Below are 16,357 nucleotides of genomic sequence, written 5' to 3'. Positions count from 1 at the left end.
CTATCCTTTGGGTCCAGTGACCACAACTGTCTTCGTTTTAACATTGTTATGGAAAAAGATTAGACAGATTGACAGATTACGGTGTGAAATTGGAGCAGGGCCAGATTTGGGGCCATTAGGCAGGATCGAGCAGAGGTAGATTGGGTGAATTAAAAATCACACAACACCAGGTTATAGTCCAACTGGTTTATTTTGAAGCACTAGCTTTCGAAGCGCAGATGATCATCCTAAAAGATGAAAGGCTGAAACTAAATGTGTTTGATATTACATTCCATGACACTGCTATCCTGTTGCTATAAATTCTGAGCCCTATGATTGTCCTCCACAACCACCTGATGAACACACAGTGCTCTGAAACCTAGTGCCTCCGAATAAACCTGCTGGACTGGAACCTGGTGTTGTGTGATTTTAAACATTGTCCACCCCATTCCAACAACGTCTCCTCCACATTATGATTACCATCGATTGGGTGAGTCTGTTTGAAGGAAAAGGAATGACTGACAAATGGGAGGCTTTTAAAAGTGTGATCTCAGGAATCCAAGGCCAGTGTGTTTGAGTGAAGGGAGAATCTGGCAGGTTCAGAGATCCCTGGCTGATGAGAGATCTTGAGGCTCTGTTCAGGAAAAAGAAAGCAGCATACATTGACTTTAAGCTATTTGTATCTTTTTCCAGTCCGAAAGATACAATCAATCTGTGGAAACCGTACAATCCTCTCAGGTCCGTGCAGCACTCCTGATCTGTAGAACTCACTCCAATGCCTGTGACTATCTGATTCACTTCCGAAAAGACTCACTATATGTGTAACATCCTCCCGTGGCTATCTCCTACCCTGTCAATGCAAGCTGTTCCAGTCTCTCCATCTCGCCACTCATCTCCATAACCTTCTCCAGCTCTTACACCCCTATCTGTGGAAACGTCACCCTCCCCGACAACCCATCCCAATTTGACAAAACTGCAGGAGGTTACTAATGCTCCCTTATCCGTGAAACTGTCTCTAACCAAAATTACTGTCCTTTCCTCCTGGTAAAAAATGTCCGACTCCACATCCTCTATATCGAAATAACCTGCAGAACTTTATTCTTTCTTTAACTATAAACATCTTCACTCGCGACTGCACTCCACATAGCTGTGTGTTCTTCTAATCTATAAAACCGTCTTGATTTCTATAAGCTGCTCCATTCACCAAAACCACTGCTGTCTGTGTGAAACTCCCCATCCTACCAACATCCTTCACCTCTAAACTGCTCCATCCCTTCCAATCTCCCCATCTCCATGAACACCTGTAGGCCCTACTTTCGAGGAGCTATGGACCTGCATTCCCTCGGACATTACCAGGATCTGATCAGGTGTACCCTTGAACTCTGTGGGAAGCTAGGGAAGTGATTGCTGGGCCCCTTGCTGAAATATTTGTATCATCGATAGTCCCAGGTGAGATGCCAGAAGACTGGAGGTTGGCTAGTGTGGTGCCACTATTTAAACAAGATGGTAAGGAAAAGCCAGGGAACTACAGACCGGTTCGCCTGACATCAGTGGTGGGCACGTTCAAGGAGGGAATCATGATTTGCATGTATTTGGAAAGGCAGTGTCTAATTAGGGATAGTCAGCATTGCTTTTTGTGTGGGAAATCATGTCTCAAGAAATTGAATTGAGGTTTTTGAAGAAATAACAAAAAGGATTGATGAGAGCAGAGCAGTCAATGTGAGCGATATGGACTTGAGTAAGGTGTTCGCAAAGTTTCCACATGGGAAATTAGTGAGCAAGGTTAAATCTCAGGGAATACAGGGAAAACCAGCCATTTGGTTCCAGAACTGGTTTGAAGCTAGAAGACAGAGGGTGGTGATGGTGTTTTTCAGACTGGAGACGTGTAACCAGTGGAGTACCACAAGGATCGGTGCTGGGTCCACTATTTTTGTTATTTATATAAATGATTTGGATGTGAACATAGGAAGTGTAGTTAGTAAGTTTGCAGATGACACCAAAATTGGAGGTGTTATGATAGCGAAGAATGTTACCTCAGATCTGGATCGGGTGGGTCAATGGGCTGAGGTGTGGTAGATGGAGTTTAATTTAGATAAATGTGAGGTGCTGCATTTTGAGAAAGCGAATCCCAGCAGGACTTATGCACTTAATGGTATGTTCCTGGGGAGTGTTGCTGAACAAAGAAACTTTGGAGTGCAGGTTCATGGCTCCTTGAAAGTGGAGTTGCAGGTAGATAGGATAGTGAAGAAGGTGTTTGGTATGTTTGCGTTTACTGATCAGAGCATTGAGTAGAGGAGTTAGGACGTCACGTTCTGGCTGTACAGGACATTGGATAAGTCACTTTTGGAATATTGCGTGCAATACTTGTCTCCTTCCTATCGGAAGGATGTTGTGTAAATTTAAAGGTTTCAGAAAAGATTTACAAGGATGTTGCCAGGATTGGAAGATTTGAGCTACAGCAAGAGGTTAAATGGGCTGGGGTATTTGAGGCTGATGGGTGACCATACAGAGATTTATAAAATCATGAGAGGCATGGATAGGTTTAACAAAGAAGGGCTTTTCCCTGAGGTAGTGGAGTCCACAACTGAACAGCCTAGCTTCAGGGTGAGAGGAGAAAGATACAAAAGGCAGAGGGTGATGCATGTATGGAATGAACTGCCAGAGGAAGTGGTGGAGACTAGTACAATTATTGCATTTAAAAGGCATCTGGATGGGTATACGAACAGGAAGGGTTGAGGGGGTTTTGGGCCAAGTGTTGGCAAATAAGATGATATTATGTTAGGATATGTGGGTGGCGTGTACGAGTTGGACACCGAAGGCCCTGTTTCTGTGCTGTACATCTCTATGACTGTAAATGTTTTCCACTGTCCATTACCAGTCACACACTTCCCTGTTTCCCCTGTTTACCTTGGCCAGTTCCCCTCTCAAATACATATCAATGGCTTTGGTTGTGATTGTAGGATGTGCTTTATGGTCACTTTAAAGTTCTTCATCTCTTTGAATTCCACTATACCACAATTTCCCAGACGATATCTCAGTGTGACATTACTTCTTCACTCAGCTTCATCACCCAATGATCGATCTGAGACAGTCACATCCCTGGCCATTTACTCAATGTGTTGTTCAAAGAAACACTGACACAACCATTCGGAGAGGAGTTCGGAGAATATCATTTTAGACAAAGATGGAAGTCTCCCAAAATTATCACAGTGCCTTTGCATTACACAAGAATTCATTGGAATGTGTAACAGTGTTGAGCAATGAAATATTGTTAGGCAGCCTAAAAATTGTTCTCTCCTGCTTGTGTTTTTGACGTGCATTCCTCATAATCTGCATTCACACTGATTCAGCTGCATCATCTGAGGCCAAATGCTTTCTCTGTAATGCCTTTGTTACCCATTACTGTCAGGGCTACCCATCCTGCACTCCCTGACACCCCTCAAGGATGTGTACAATAGAATATTTATGTTCCACCTTTTGTTTCTCCTGTAACCACATTTTTCTGGTGACCGAATATTATTTAATCTGTGTCACAAGTCTATTATCTTAATGCAGATGCTTCGTCTATTCCAAAGAAAGAATATTGAAACTAACTTTTTCCCAGAATTGCCTGTCACAGCCTAATTCACTGATGTAAAGTTATAGTTAAACTCTGTCCCATCCTGTTCCTTTCTGCTTGTCTTCAGCCACATTCCCATGCTGTTCCGATGCTTCACTTTTTCTCTTTGGATTTGGAAAGCTCCTTTCACCTGAACTTTTCTCCACATTCTCTCTGTCAGTTTAAAGCCCTGTCCATAAACCAACTGACACGATTGGCCAGGACACTGCTCCCAGCATGGTTGTTTTCAATTCACTCGTGAGATGTTGCTGTCTCTTTCTGGCCAGCATTTCATGTCCACCTCCAAGCTGCACTTGAGCTGAGTTGCTTGCCAGGTCATTTCAGGGGGCAGTGGAGAATCAACCGCGTTGCTCTGCGACTGGAGTCACATGTAGGCCAGACCTGCTGTCGATAACCGATTTCCTTCCTTAAAGGCTATTAAGCAGTTAGATGGGTTTAGCTGACACCGGCATTAAATTCTGGATGAACAGTCTGGTGAGAATAACCTGAGGTCATCAGCTGTCCCACTCGTAGTTCACCCGTCACTGAGTACTGATCCCCGTGCACCATGAATCGAAACCCTTTCACCATGACCGTTGTTTGATCCTGACACTTTCCTGCACTCTGGTGATAGCACTCATTATCTCTCCATGTGGTATCCCTCACTGTGTGGATCTAATTGCTGCCTTTGTCAGCTTCTCTCACTCTTGCAGCTGGTCTGAGATCCTGAGCCAAAATAATCCTCTGATCAACAATAGCACAGACCAGGGACAGAGACTAGGATTTTTGTGATCTCTGCTGGACTCAGTTCTACTCTACATGAGCTGAAAGTGTGTTGCTGGAAAAGCGCAGCGAGTCAGGTAGCATCCAGAGAACAGGAGAATCGACGTTTCGGGCATAAGCCCTTCTTCAGGAATCTCCTGTTCCCTGGATGCTGCCTGACCTGCTGCGCTTTTCCAGCAACACATTTTCAGCTCTGATCTCCAGCATCTGCAGTTCTCACTTTCTCCTACTCTATATGAGCCATCCTCACTGCATCAGTCTAATTTTCCATTCTGTCTATTTCTCTCTCATGCAGGTAATCAGGAGGTTGCTAAATCCTGTCTCTTTCATCACCTCGTTGAAGATGCTTGGTTAGCCAGAGAGAGATGGAGAGCGAGGTCTGGAGCCTTCAGTAAATCCTGCAGCCGGTAAGATCACTCACAGTAAACAGCACATGGAGGAGTTTGTGGCTTTCTGTATTCAGACACGGAAGACAAGACATAGATACAGAGCTGGGCAATGAACAGCAACATTCTAGGCTTCATTCCCACCATCGAGTAACGGTCCTGCTTTCACCTTTGCTGTACTGGTCCTCACTGAGACAGCACAGAAGTCCCAAGCATCAATCCTGGCCCATATTGTAGTAGTGATCTCTGTAATATCCTCCAGTCCCGATAATCCTTCCTCTGTTTGGAAGCTTCTCTCGTCCACACAATGCCTTCTGTTTGTGTCAGGTTCTCCAATCCCTAGCACCCTAATCCCAAAACTTCGCCAGTGGATACTAAATTCCTTCATCCCTGTAAACCCCACAGTCTTGTCTGTCCCTGTGAGCCCCTCCTAACAACACCACTCTCTATGTCAATGCATTTGCCTTAAACCTCTCCATCCGTCCCTATCTGGGTAAACTTCTCCAGCTCCTACAACCCTTCCTTTCTGTGAAAAAATCAGAACTTCCTTATCGTTCTCCAAACCTTCAGTCTTAATCTATATAAACTTCACCCTGTCCCCACCAACCCGCCTGACCACAGGAACCTCTTCCAATTTGTGCAACCCTCCCCATCTGTGTAACTGTCTCCATACCAGTAACCTGGCATTCTCCATTGCCTTCCTATCTATGTAGTCTTCCTGAACCTGGAAGCCTTCTTATATCTGTGAACGTGTTCAGTCGCTATAACCTTCCATATCTCTGTTAGTACACACAATAATCTTCTCCCTGAAACACCCCCTGTTTGTGCCTCTCAGTCTGCCTGCCTCTCCTTTTATCCATCCCTATCCCTATCTCCAGAAGCTAATCCAGCTCCCTCTAGCTCTATAAATTCCTCCAATTACCCAAACCCCTTTGACCTTCTGACATTCTTGACAAGATGTAACTCTGTTTAACGCTAATATCCTCGAGCTACTGTAAGCCTCCATATCTCCTGTAATCTGTACCATTATTTTCAACCCCCACCCCCACACCCCCTCCCCCCCACTGCTGAGGAATGACTCCCTGCATTCGACATAAGGGAGATGGAATGACAGTGAACAGATATGATGGAACCATCATTCCGGAGATGTAGCTGCAGAATGACCATCGCTGGGAAGGGAATATTGAAGGATTGTTGGGATCGAGGCAGGCTAGGCAAAAAGGCAACAAGGTGTGAAGAAAGGATGAGGTTAGTGCAGTAATGAAATTGCCACGTGGAACTGAAGTCAAAATTTGGAGGCGATTTGGATGGAGCTGGGAATGAACAAACAGCAGCAATCATTGGGCGGAATTCTTTTATAGGGACCAACCAGTGATAGGAATGCAAATATGGCTACAGTCAGGACACTGAATATACTTGCAGCAAGGGCAGTACAGTATCTGTGTGTGACAGTGGTCTCCATCCGCACGAGATAACTAATGAGTATCAGTGCTAGGATCCTGGATTGTATACTAGATGGTTTTCAATAACGTCATTGAACAGACAGAGATTGGAGGGATATGGACCATGTGGGGGCAGATGGCATGTGTTGAGAATATCATCATGGTCGACACAGCCATGGTGGGCCGAAGGGCCTATTGCTGTGCTGTACTTTCTAATTTCCTACTTTCCAGCATCTACCTGATCAAAGCTCTTCTGAATCTTGAATCTTACATTCACTTTTTCTCTCATGTTTTCTAAACTTCAATGGGTTCAACCTCAACCTACTCCATCCCTTATTGGGAAATTCATCCATTCCCAGGACCAACCAAGGGACCCTTCTCTGACCTGCCTCCAATGTAAGCATATCTTTTCTTCGGGCACTCACACTGTTCATAGTATTCTGGGTGTGGTCTGACTTATATCTCGTATAGTTTTAGCAAGACCTTCCTATTTTTAGGCTCCATTCCCTTTGTAATAAGTCGCAGCATTTGATTAGTCTTCTCTATTACCTGATGACTCTGTAAGCTACCTTTTTCAGATTGATAAACAAGAACTCCCTCAACCCTTTCTGCTGCCTGTCTGAAACCAAATAGTGTTAGCCTGACAGTAAGTCAGGAGCATGCTGAAAGGTGTGAGAAAGGACCTATCAATAAAAAAATAACTGAAACCTTAGAAACACATTTTATAAAGGAGAATGTGTTTTTGAGCCTGTTGGATTTGTTGGTGTGAATGTGAATGGCAGAATAGCTAAGGGTGTGGGGATGTGGTGGTATGGGGGAAATGTACTATATGAATTTTCAGAAGCCTTGATGCACGTTTCAGTAAGGTCTAAAGAATAACTTGGAAGAGAATAGGGCCCCTTCAATATCAATAAGGTCGCCTATGTGTGGAACCTGAGGAGATGGGTGAGATCTTAAACAAAAAAAAAATCTTGTCTGAATTTACTATGTAGAAAGACATGGAGGATCGGGAGCTTGAGGCAATAAATAGTGATGTCTTGGAAAGAATCCTCAACAGAGAAGAGAAAGTGCTGGAATCTTAAAACAAATAAAGGTAGAGCAATCCTCAGTAGCTCATTAGGTTTATTCTAGAACACTGTGGGAAGCTAGGGAAGAGATTGCAGTGTCGCGAACAGAGATATTTATATTATCAACAGACACAGTGAGGTGCCGGAAGACTGGAGGGTGGTTAATGCTGTAAGGGCTGCAGTGAAAAGCCAGGAAATTACAGTCCAGTGAGCCCAGTGCTGGGTAAGTTGTTGGAGGAGGTTTTGAGAGAAAGGAGCTACATATATTTGGAAAGGCAAAGGCTGATTAGAGATAGTCAGCATGGCTTTGTGAGTGGGAAACCGTGTTTCACAAACCGAATTGACTCTTCGAAGAGGTGGCCAAGAGATAGATGAAGGCGGAGCAGTCAATATTGTCTACATGGACTTCAGCAAAGCTTTTGATTAGGTTCCAAGGGATGTACGATATCTCGTCCAGAGGAACAACGACGCTTCCATAAGGTTGAGGACACTAGGATCGTTAGATCTCTATAGGGTTACATGGGGGCGGCACGATGGCTCAGTGGTTAGCATGGCTGCCTTATAGCACCAGTGACCCGCTTTCAATTCCAGTCCCAGGCGATTGTCTGTGTGGAGTTTACACGTTCTCCCCATGTCTGCGTGGGGTTCCTCCAGGTGCCCCAGGTTCCACCCACCGTTCAGAGATGTGTAGATTAGGTGATTCAGCCATGCTATATTACCCAGTGTTCAGGGAAGTGCAGGATTGACACATTAGTCAGGGTAAATGGAGAGTAATAGGGTGGGGGAATGGTTTTCGGCGGGATGTTCTTCAGAAGGTCCATATGGAGTTGTTGGGCCAAATGGCCTGTTTCCACACTCTGGAGACTCTCTGAAGGTAGCCAGGAAAGAACTGAAAAATTGACTTAGGACAGCTAGAATGGGACATGCAAAAGCTTTTTGGGAAAGATTAAGGAAAACCGTAAGGCATTCTCCACTTATGTGAGGAACAAGAGGATGGTCAGAGTGAGGGTAGGGCCGGTCAGGGATATTGGAGGGAACATGTGCCTGGAGTGACAGGGGTTAGGGAAGATCCTTAATGCATACTGTGCTTCAGTATTCACTACTGTGAGGCACCTTGTCATTTGTGAGGACAGCGTGAAAAGGACTGATATATATAAACAGGTGGATGCTAAGAAGGAGGATGTGCTAAGATTTGTGTAAAACATAAAGATAGATAAGTCTGTTGGACCAGACGGGATATGCCCAAAGTTACTACAGGAAACGATTGCTGCACCTTTGGTACCAGATGATTGGAGGGTAGCAAATGTTACTTCTTTGTTCAAGAAAGGGAATAGGGATAATCCTGGGAATTACAGACTTCACTTTCTTATGTCTGTGGTATTCAATTTATTGGAGAGGACTCTGAGAGACTGGATTTATGACTCTGTAGAAAACTATAGTTTGATTAGAGATAGTCAGCGTGGCTTTGTAAGGGACAGGTCTCTCCCTCACAAATCTTATTGAATCCTTTGTGGCTCATTCAGAAAGTACAGAGGCATGGGATACAGGAAACCTGTCTGGATACAGAATTCCTGGCTCATGGAAGACAGAGGATGGTGATAGATGAGAAGCATTCAGTATGGACCTCGGTGAACAGTGGTGTTCTGCAGGTATCAGTTGAAGGACCTCTGCTATTTGTGTTTTTTTATAAACGATTCGGATGTGGGTGTGGAAGAATGGGTTAGTAATTTTGTCAATGACATGGAGGTTGGTGGAGTGGTGGATAGTGTGGAGGTCTGTTGTAGGTTGCAGCAGGGTATTGACAGGATGCAGAGCTGGGCTGAGAATTGGCAGATGGAGCTCAATCTGGAAAAGTGTGAAATGATTCATTTTGGAAGGCCGAACTTGAATGCAGAATACAGGGTTAAAGGCAGAATACTTGGCTGTGTTGTGAAACAGAGGGATCTTGGGTTCCACGTCCATCGATCCCTCAAAGTTGCCACCCAAGCTGATAGGGTTGTAATGAAGGAATATGTTGTGTTGGCTTTCAGTTGATGGGGGATTGAGTTTTATAGCCGTGAAGTTATTCTGCAACTCTATAGAGCCCGAGTTAGACCCCACTTGTGATGTTATGTTCAGTTCTCATCCCCTCATTACAGGAAGGCAGTGGAAGCTTAGGGAGGGTAAATTGGAGATTTACCAGGATGCTGCCTGTGCTGGAGCGCATGTCTTATGAAGAAAGGTTGAGGGAGGTTCGGCTTTTCTCATTGGAGTGAAGAAGGGTGAGGGGCGAGTTGGTAGAGGTGAACAAGATGATGTGAGGCACAGAGAGAGTGAATAGTAGAGACTTCTTTATATCATGGCATACATGGTGGACGGTTAAGGAGAGATTTCAGATGCAGGTTATTTACACAAAGTTTGTGTGGGGGGTGTGGAATGCACGGCCAGCGGTGGTAGGAGAGTCAGATACATTAGGGACATTTAATACACTCATGGATAATACATTTAATACACACATGGTGGCAGTAAAACGAAGGGTATGTAGGTTCGTTTGATCTTACAGTCGGATAAAAGGTTGGCGTGGCATCATGGCCGAAGGGCCGTGGGTTGAACTGTTCTGTGTTCTACGTTCTGTATGGTAAACTGGGTAATAAGCTCAGATCAGTGTAAAAGGATATGGCATTCAGGAGAAGCTAGTGAACTGGTTACACAGTTGCCTTGATGGTTGGAGACAGGGTGATGGGATACATGTTGTTTTTCTGACTGGAGGCATGGGACCAGGGGTGTAGTGGGTCCCCTGTTGTTTGTCATTTGGATAAATGGTTTGGATGGGAATATTAGTTTCATGGTAAGTAAGGTTTTTGGATGATACTGACATTGGTGGTAAACTGGACAGTGAAGAAGGTTATCTGTGATACATCAGGATGAACAGTACTGCTGGGATAGTGGGCTGAAGAATAGCAGATGGAGTTTAATTAGATAAAGGTGAAGTGCTTCATTTTGATGAGACAAACCAGGTGGGACTTGGACAGTAAATGTTTGGGCCCTGGGTCGTGTTGTCAATCAGTGACCCAGGGATGCAGGTACACAGTTCATGTTGTCTGAACAAGACATTGGTGCGGCCACCATAAAAGCATTGTTGATCAGTTGGAAGAACTCATTAGGTTCACTTACCTCCTTTAGTGAAGGACATCTGACATTCTAACCTGGTCTGGCCTCCACGTCAATCCAGACCCACAGCAATATAGCCGACTCTGATCTGCACTCTGGGCAATTAGCAGTGGGGGCAAAGAATACTGGTCCAATCAGTGACCCCCACATCCCATGCATGAATAAATAAAAATGCAGATGTCCCTCCCTACCTCTGAGCACACCTCCATCTGCAGCAATCCGTACTGGCTTTGTAACATCGTTCAGGCTCTGAACACTCTCTGTAACACTCTCACCACCTCCAGCACCTTCACCTCTCCCTGTTCATATCGTGTCATTAAGCCCTGACAATGATTCCCCTTCCCACTGCCTTTTTCATGCTAGCAGACCCTTCGCAATCCCTCTAATACTTACTGGTTAAACTCTCTCTCATTTCAGGATTTTAAGTACTTTGTAGTGATCTTCTAAGCCTCATAGTCTAATATGATCCATTTTGTCCTTAATGAGGGATGGGAGGGAATTTCTTGCTGAGGTTTTGATGTTTCAATGGAATGTCCTTTTGTTGAATATTTTACACTGTTCCTTCAAATGTTTTCCTCTGTTCATTTACAGACACATGTTTCAGTATGTTTCGCCTGTTTATCTTGGTCAGTTCTCCTCTCAAACTCATGTAATTGTCTGTTTTTGTTTCTAGTTGTAGCTTGTCCTTTCTGTGATTCACTTTAAAACTTTATGTTTATTTAAACTGCACTTTATCACAATTTCCCGGAGGATATCCCCAGGTCACAGTACTCATTCACTAAGTTTCATCACGCAACAGTCGGTCTGAGATAGTTATGTCCTTAACCAGTTGCACAATTGGTTATTTAAAGAAAAACTGAAAAAAATTCTACAATCTCTTCGAATATCACTCTTGTCAGTATGATTGTCAAAATTATATGAATATTGAAGTTTCACTAAATTATCACAATACCTTTATTAAAAGTTCCAATGAGTTCCTGTTTATTGCAGTGATGAGCAGTGAAATGCTGTTAGGTGACTAACTCTCTTCTGCTCCTTGTGTCCTTGGCAAGTAGTAGCCAGAATTTACCTTCAAACTGACTCTACTTCATGATCTGAGACCAAATGCTTTCTCTGTAATGCCTTTGTTATCCATTATTTTTAGTGTTGCCCATTTTGCCTGAGTTTCTGCAAGCTTGTGAAATATTGAGTATTTAATTTCCATCTTTTGTTCGCACTGTAACCACATATCTCTGGTGTTTAAATCTCTTTCACCTCTGTGTCACAAGTCCATCCACCTTATTGAAGTGACTTTGTCCATTAAAAAAAACAACTTACTCTTTCCCACAATTTCCTGTCACAAATCGATTCACTGATGTATAGTTTTAGTTAAACTCTGTCCCATCCTGTTCCTTTCTGCTTGTCTTCAGCCACATTCCCATGCTGTTCTGATGCATCACCTTTTCTCTTTGGATTTGGAAAGCTCCTTTCACCTGACTCCTGTCCCTGCATCTTCTCTGTCAGTTTAAAGCCCTGTCCATAAACCTATCGACATGATTGGGCAGGTGGGACCATCGGAATGAATTTTTAAAAAAAATCAAGTATGGGTTATGGGTGTCACTGGCTGACCAAACTTTCTTGCCCAGCCCTAGCTACCCTTGAGCTGAGTAACTTGCTCGACCATTTCAAGGGTTATTGAGAGGGAAATGTTTGCTGTGGATATGTCATGCAGACCACGTGAGGATGGGCAGATGTCTTTCTTGAAAGGCAAAGTTTTTGGATTTATTGTACATCAGTAATGGATTGACAATTACTATTTTTAAAATAACTTATTTCAAATTCAACCTTCCTCCCCCGAACATTAGCTGAGGTTTGGGATACATGCTCTAGCAATAACACCACTAGGCCATCACTTCGCCTGCTCACAGGCTATTCATCCCTGAACACTGATGCCAGTGCACCATGGAGACAAACATGTTTTTCTTTCATGATTGTTTGATCCTGATACCTTCCTGCACTCTGGTGATATCACTCAGTATCTCTCCAAGTGATATCCCTCACTGTGTGGGTCCAATTTCTGCCTCTGTCAGTGTCTCTCTCTCTTACAGCTGCTCCAGATCCTGAGCCTACAGAATTCTCCACTCCAGAGAGACGCAACAGCACAGGCCAGGAATGGAGACTGGGATTTTCCAGATCTCTGTGGGAATTACTGCCAGTCTCCATGTGTAATCCTCACTACGTTAGTCTAATTTCCCATCCTGTCTATTTCTCTGTCTCCTGCAGGTAATCAGGAAGCTCCTGATTCAATAGAATTCCCAATGTCTCATCCATCACCACAATGAAGATGGTTGGTCAGCCAGAGAGACAAAGGGCAGGGAAATCTGGAGCCTTCAATAAATCCTGCAGTGAGGTAAGATCACTTACAGTGCACAGAGCACGGAGCTATGAGAGGGCTCCAAACATCGGATAACAAGACATGACACAATACAGTATTGGAGGGGGAGCAGAGTACAGACACGCCCCAGGTGAATCACCAGCCCTACTGTAAGTTTTGTTGCATTGAGACAGTATCGGGAGTGTCACAATTATCAATCCAGGCCTGTGCTGTCTTAGCGAACATCAGTATAACAGAGGGGAAAGCAGGTTTCTCATGAGTGTGTGGGAATGCTGCCTGAGATCTTTCTGCTCTGTGTTCCCCAACTGTATATATACCATGTCTCGTGGACCAGTGCCTTCAATAATTTTTAACTCCTATAACAGTTCCTGTCCCTGTAACCTCCTCCCGTCCCGATAGTCCCTCTACATATTTGAAATATACTGCATTCCAGACTACCATCTCTATCTCTGTAACTTGCTTCAATGCCTACAACATGCCTTATCTCAGTAGTCTCCCCCTCCAATAACTGGAGAAAGAGCCATGCAGAACAGAAACGGTTCCTTCCATCCAACTAGTCCACGCTGAGCACGGTTCTTGATCGAGTTGCATTTGCCTGCATTTGGTCCTGATCCCGTCAAACCTTCTCCTCTCCATGTACCTGCCCAAATGTCTTTTCCATGAGGCAATTGTACTTTTCTCTACCACTTCAGCGGCAGCTCATTCAATATGTGCACCATTCTCTGTGTGGAAATTTGCTCCTCTGGTCGCTTTTATGTATTTCCTCTCCCACCTCATATTTTTGCTCTCTAGTTATGGATTCCCCTACCCTGCTGTAGAGACCTTCACTATTCACCCTACGTATACCCCTCATGTTTTTATAAACATTTATAAGGTCACCCCTAAGCCACCTACACCCAATGGAAATATGCAGGATAATGATACAAATATCTCTGCCACGGTCCCCACTGCGACTTTGCCGCAATGTTCTGGAATACACTTGTTCAGGACCTTGGGCTTTCTCTACCTTTGTTTGCTAAGACCTCCAGCACCACCTCTTCTGTAATGGGGACTCTTTTCAAGACATCACTATTTATTTCCTTTTGTTTCCTAGTCTTTGTCCACGGTATGTTCTGACATGAAATATTGATTTCGGGTCGTGCCCATCTCCTGTGGTTCCAGGCATGGATGGCCTTATTGATCTTTGAGGAGCCCTATTGTCTCTCTAGTAGCTTTTTTGTACTTGCATTCTGTAGAATCTCTTTGGGTTCGCCTTAACCTTATCTGCCAAATCTATCTCATTCCACCCATGTTGCTTTCCAGCCTCTCTGTTTCTGTCAAACGCTCCAGTATCAGTAATATCTTCGTCAATCTTTGCTCCATTTACAGTTTCAGAATATGCTTCCTAAAGCAGGAGGATCACAATTCTACACAGTACCCCAACTAGTGTCCCAGCAATGTCTGAAACAGCCGTATCATGATGTACTCAATGCTGTGACCCATGAGGGCCAGTGTGCCAAATGTTGCTTTCCCCATCCTGTCCACCTGTGACACCACTTCCAAGGAACAATGTAACTGCATTCCTTGGTCTCTCTCCGTTCGACAACACTGTCCAGAGCTCTGCCATTAATTGTGTTAGTCGTCCCTGGTTTATCTTAACAACATCCAACACCTGAATTCTGCTCCATCTTTCATTTCTTGACCCACTGGCTCAGTTGGTTAAGAGCACCTTTGATAATTGCATTCACTGCCCACTATAACACTTATTTTACTATCCACAAACTTACTAACAATAATTTATATATTCTTGTTTATGTCAATAATGCACATGCGTGACCCCAGCACCAATGCTTATGGTACACCGCTGGTCAGAGGCCCCCAGTCTGCACAACAACCCTCTCTCAGCATCCTCTGTCTCCTACAGTCAAGCCCATTTTGTGTCCATTTGTCTTGCTCTCCCTGATCCCATGTGATCTAACCTTACGAACCAGTGCACCACGCTAAACCCTGTCTAAGGCCTTGCTGAAGTCAGGATAGACAACGTCTATTGCTCTGCCTTCATCCATCTTCTTGGTCACCTCGTCAACAAACTCTATCAAATTTGAGAGACATGACTTTGGATGCACAAAGCTGTGCTGACTCTCCCTAATCAAGTGTTGCCTTTCCACATTCATGCAAGTCCTGTCCTGCAGAATTGCTTCCAACAACATTTGCACCACTGACATCAAGCTAATTGGTGTTGATGTCCCTGGCTTTCCATCGCAGCCTTTCCTAAATGCTGGCACAACATTAGGCAACCTCCAGGCTCCCAACTCACCACCCGTGGCTGTCAGTGATAGAAATATCATTGTAAGTTTCTTCCCTAACTTACCCCAATGTCCTGGGATATACTTGATTGGTTCCCAGGCAGTTGTCTAATTTTCATGTGTTTGAAAACCTTCAGCACCTCCTGTTCTCCAATGTGGACTCGTTTGAAAATATCACAGTTTATTTCCCTGCTTCCCCACTGTGTTTTCCACAGTAAGTTCTGACGTGAAGTGTTTGTTTTAGATCTCACCCATTTCCTGTGGGTTCACACATAGATGACTTTAAGGGGTCACATTCTGTCCCAAGTTAATCTTCTATTGTTAATATACTTTTAGAATCTCTCTGGATTTTCCTGAACCTTCTATGCCAAAGCTCTGTCAGTTCCCCTTTAGGCCCTCATGGTTTCCCTCTTAAGAGTATTACCACACCCACAATGTTCTTCAAGGGATTGACTTAATCCAGCTGGCTATAGAGGACATGTGCCCCCTTTTGCTTTGACCAGAGCCTCAATATCCCCAGTCATCCAGTGTATCCCACTTGTGTCGGCATTGTTCTTCACGCTAACAGGAATATGCTGGCCCTGAAATATTAATTTATCTCTCTTTTGAAAGTGTCCCACTTGCCCGACATTCCTTTACTTGCAAATAGCCTCCACGAATCAATTTTTGGACAGTCTTGCCTAATACCTTCTGGACTGGGGCAAGGCCCGTTTTGATCTTTAACTTGTGGACGAGGCCTGCCCTTTTCCATCGCTATTTTCAAACTAATAGAATTGTGGTGACTTTGCAGAAGTCCTGCCCCACAAACTCTTCAGCCCCTTTCTCTCCCTTGTTTCCCGAAGGGAGGTCAGGTTTTATCCTTTTCTCCAGTCGGGCCAGTTACATCCTGATTGAGTCAGTTTTCTTGAACACACTGAACAAATCCCTCCCATCCAAGCTGTGAACACACTGACAGTCCCCCAGTCTAGGTTTGGAAAGTTAAAATCCCCTACCATTACAACCCTATCCTTCTTACAGATATCTGAGATTTCCGACATATTTGCTGCTCAATTTGGCGCTGATTACTGTGGGCTTGTAGTACAGTCATATCAAACTAATTATTCATTCTTATTTCTCAGTTCCACAACAGCTTTACTGGGCGATCCCCAGGAATATCCTCTCTCAGTGCTGCAGTGATGTTGTCACTGATCAAAAACTCCACTCCCCCTCCTCCCTTGCCTCCCTTTCTATCCTTCCTGTTGAATCTGTCCTCTGGAACAATGAACTGTGAGTCCTGTCCCTCCCTCAGCTGTG

General features: G+C 44.2%; 1 long non-coding RNA gene across 1 annotated transcript in view; it reads left to right on the top strand.

The window, feature by feature from the left end:
* The window catches only part of LOC148135611 (uncharacterized), a 34,771-nt gene that overhangs the window by 13,435 nt on the left and 4,979 nt on the right, over positions 1–16,357 (top strand). Inside the window, exons 3-4 of the long non-coding RNA XR_015755308.1 lie at positions 4,656–4,767; positions 12,668–12,794. This is a non-coding gene — a long non-coding RNA (uncharacterized LOC148135611). The remainder of the gene's footprint in view (positions 1–4,655; positions 4,768–12,667; positions 12,795–16,357) is intronic.

Source organism: Chiloscyllium plagiosum, unplaced genomic scaffold (assembly GCF_037043375.1).
Source record: "Chiloscyllium plagiosum isolate Xiang-an unplaced genomic scaffold, Cpla_swu_hap1 HiC_scaffold_49, whole genome shotgun sequence".
Lineage (NCBI taxonomy): Eukaryota > Metazoa > Chordata > Chondrichthyes > Orectolobiformes > Hemiscylliidae > Chiloscyllium > Chiloscyllium plagiosum.
Note: the sequence above shows the minus strand (reverse complement) of the source record. Positions and strands in the feature narration are given on the sequence as shown.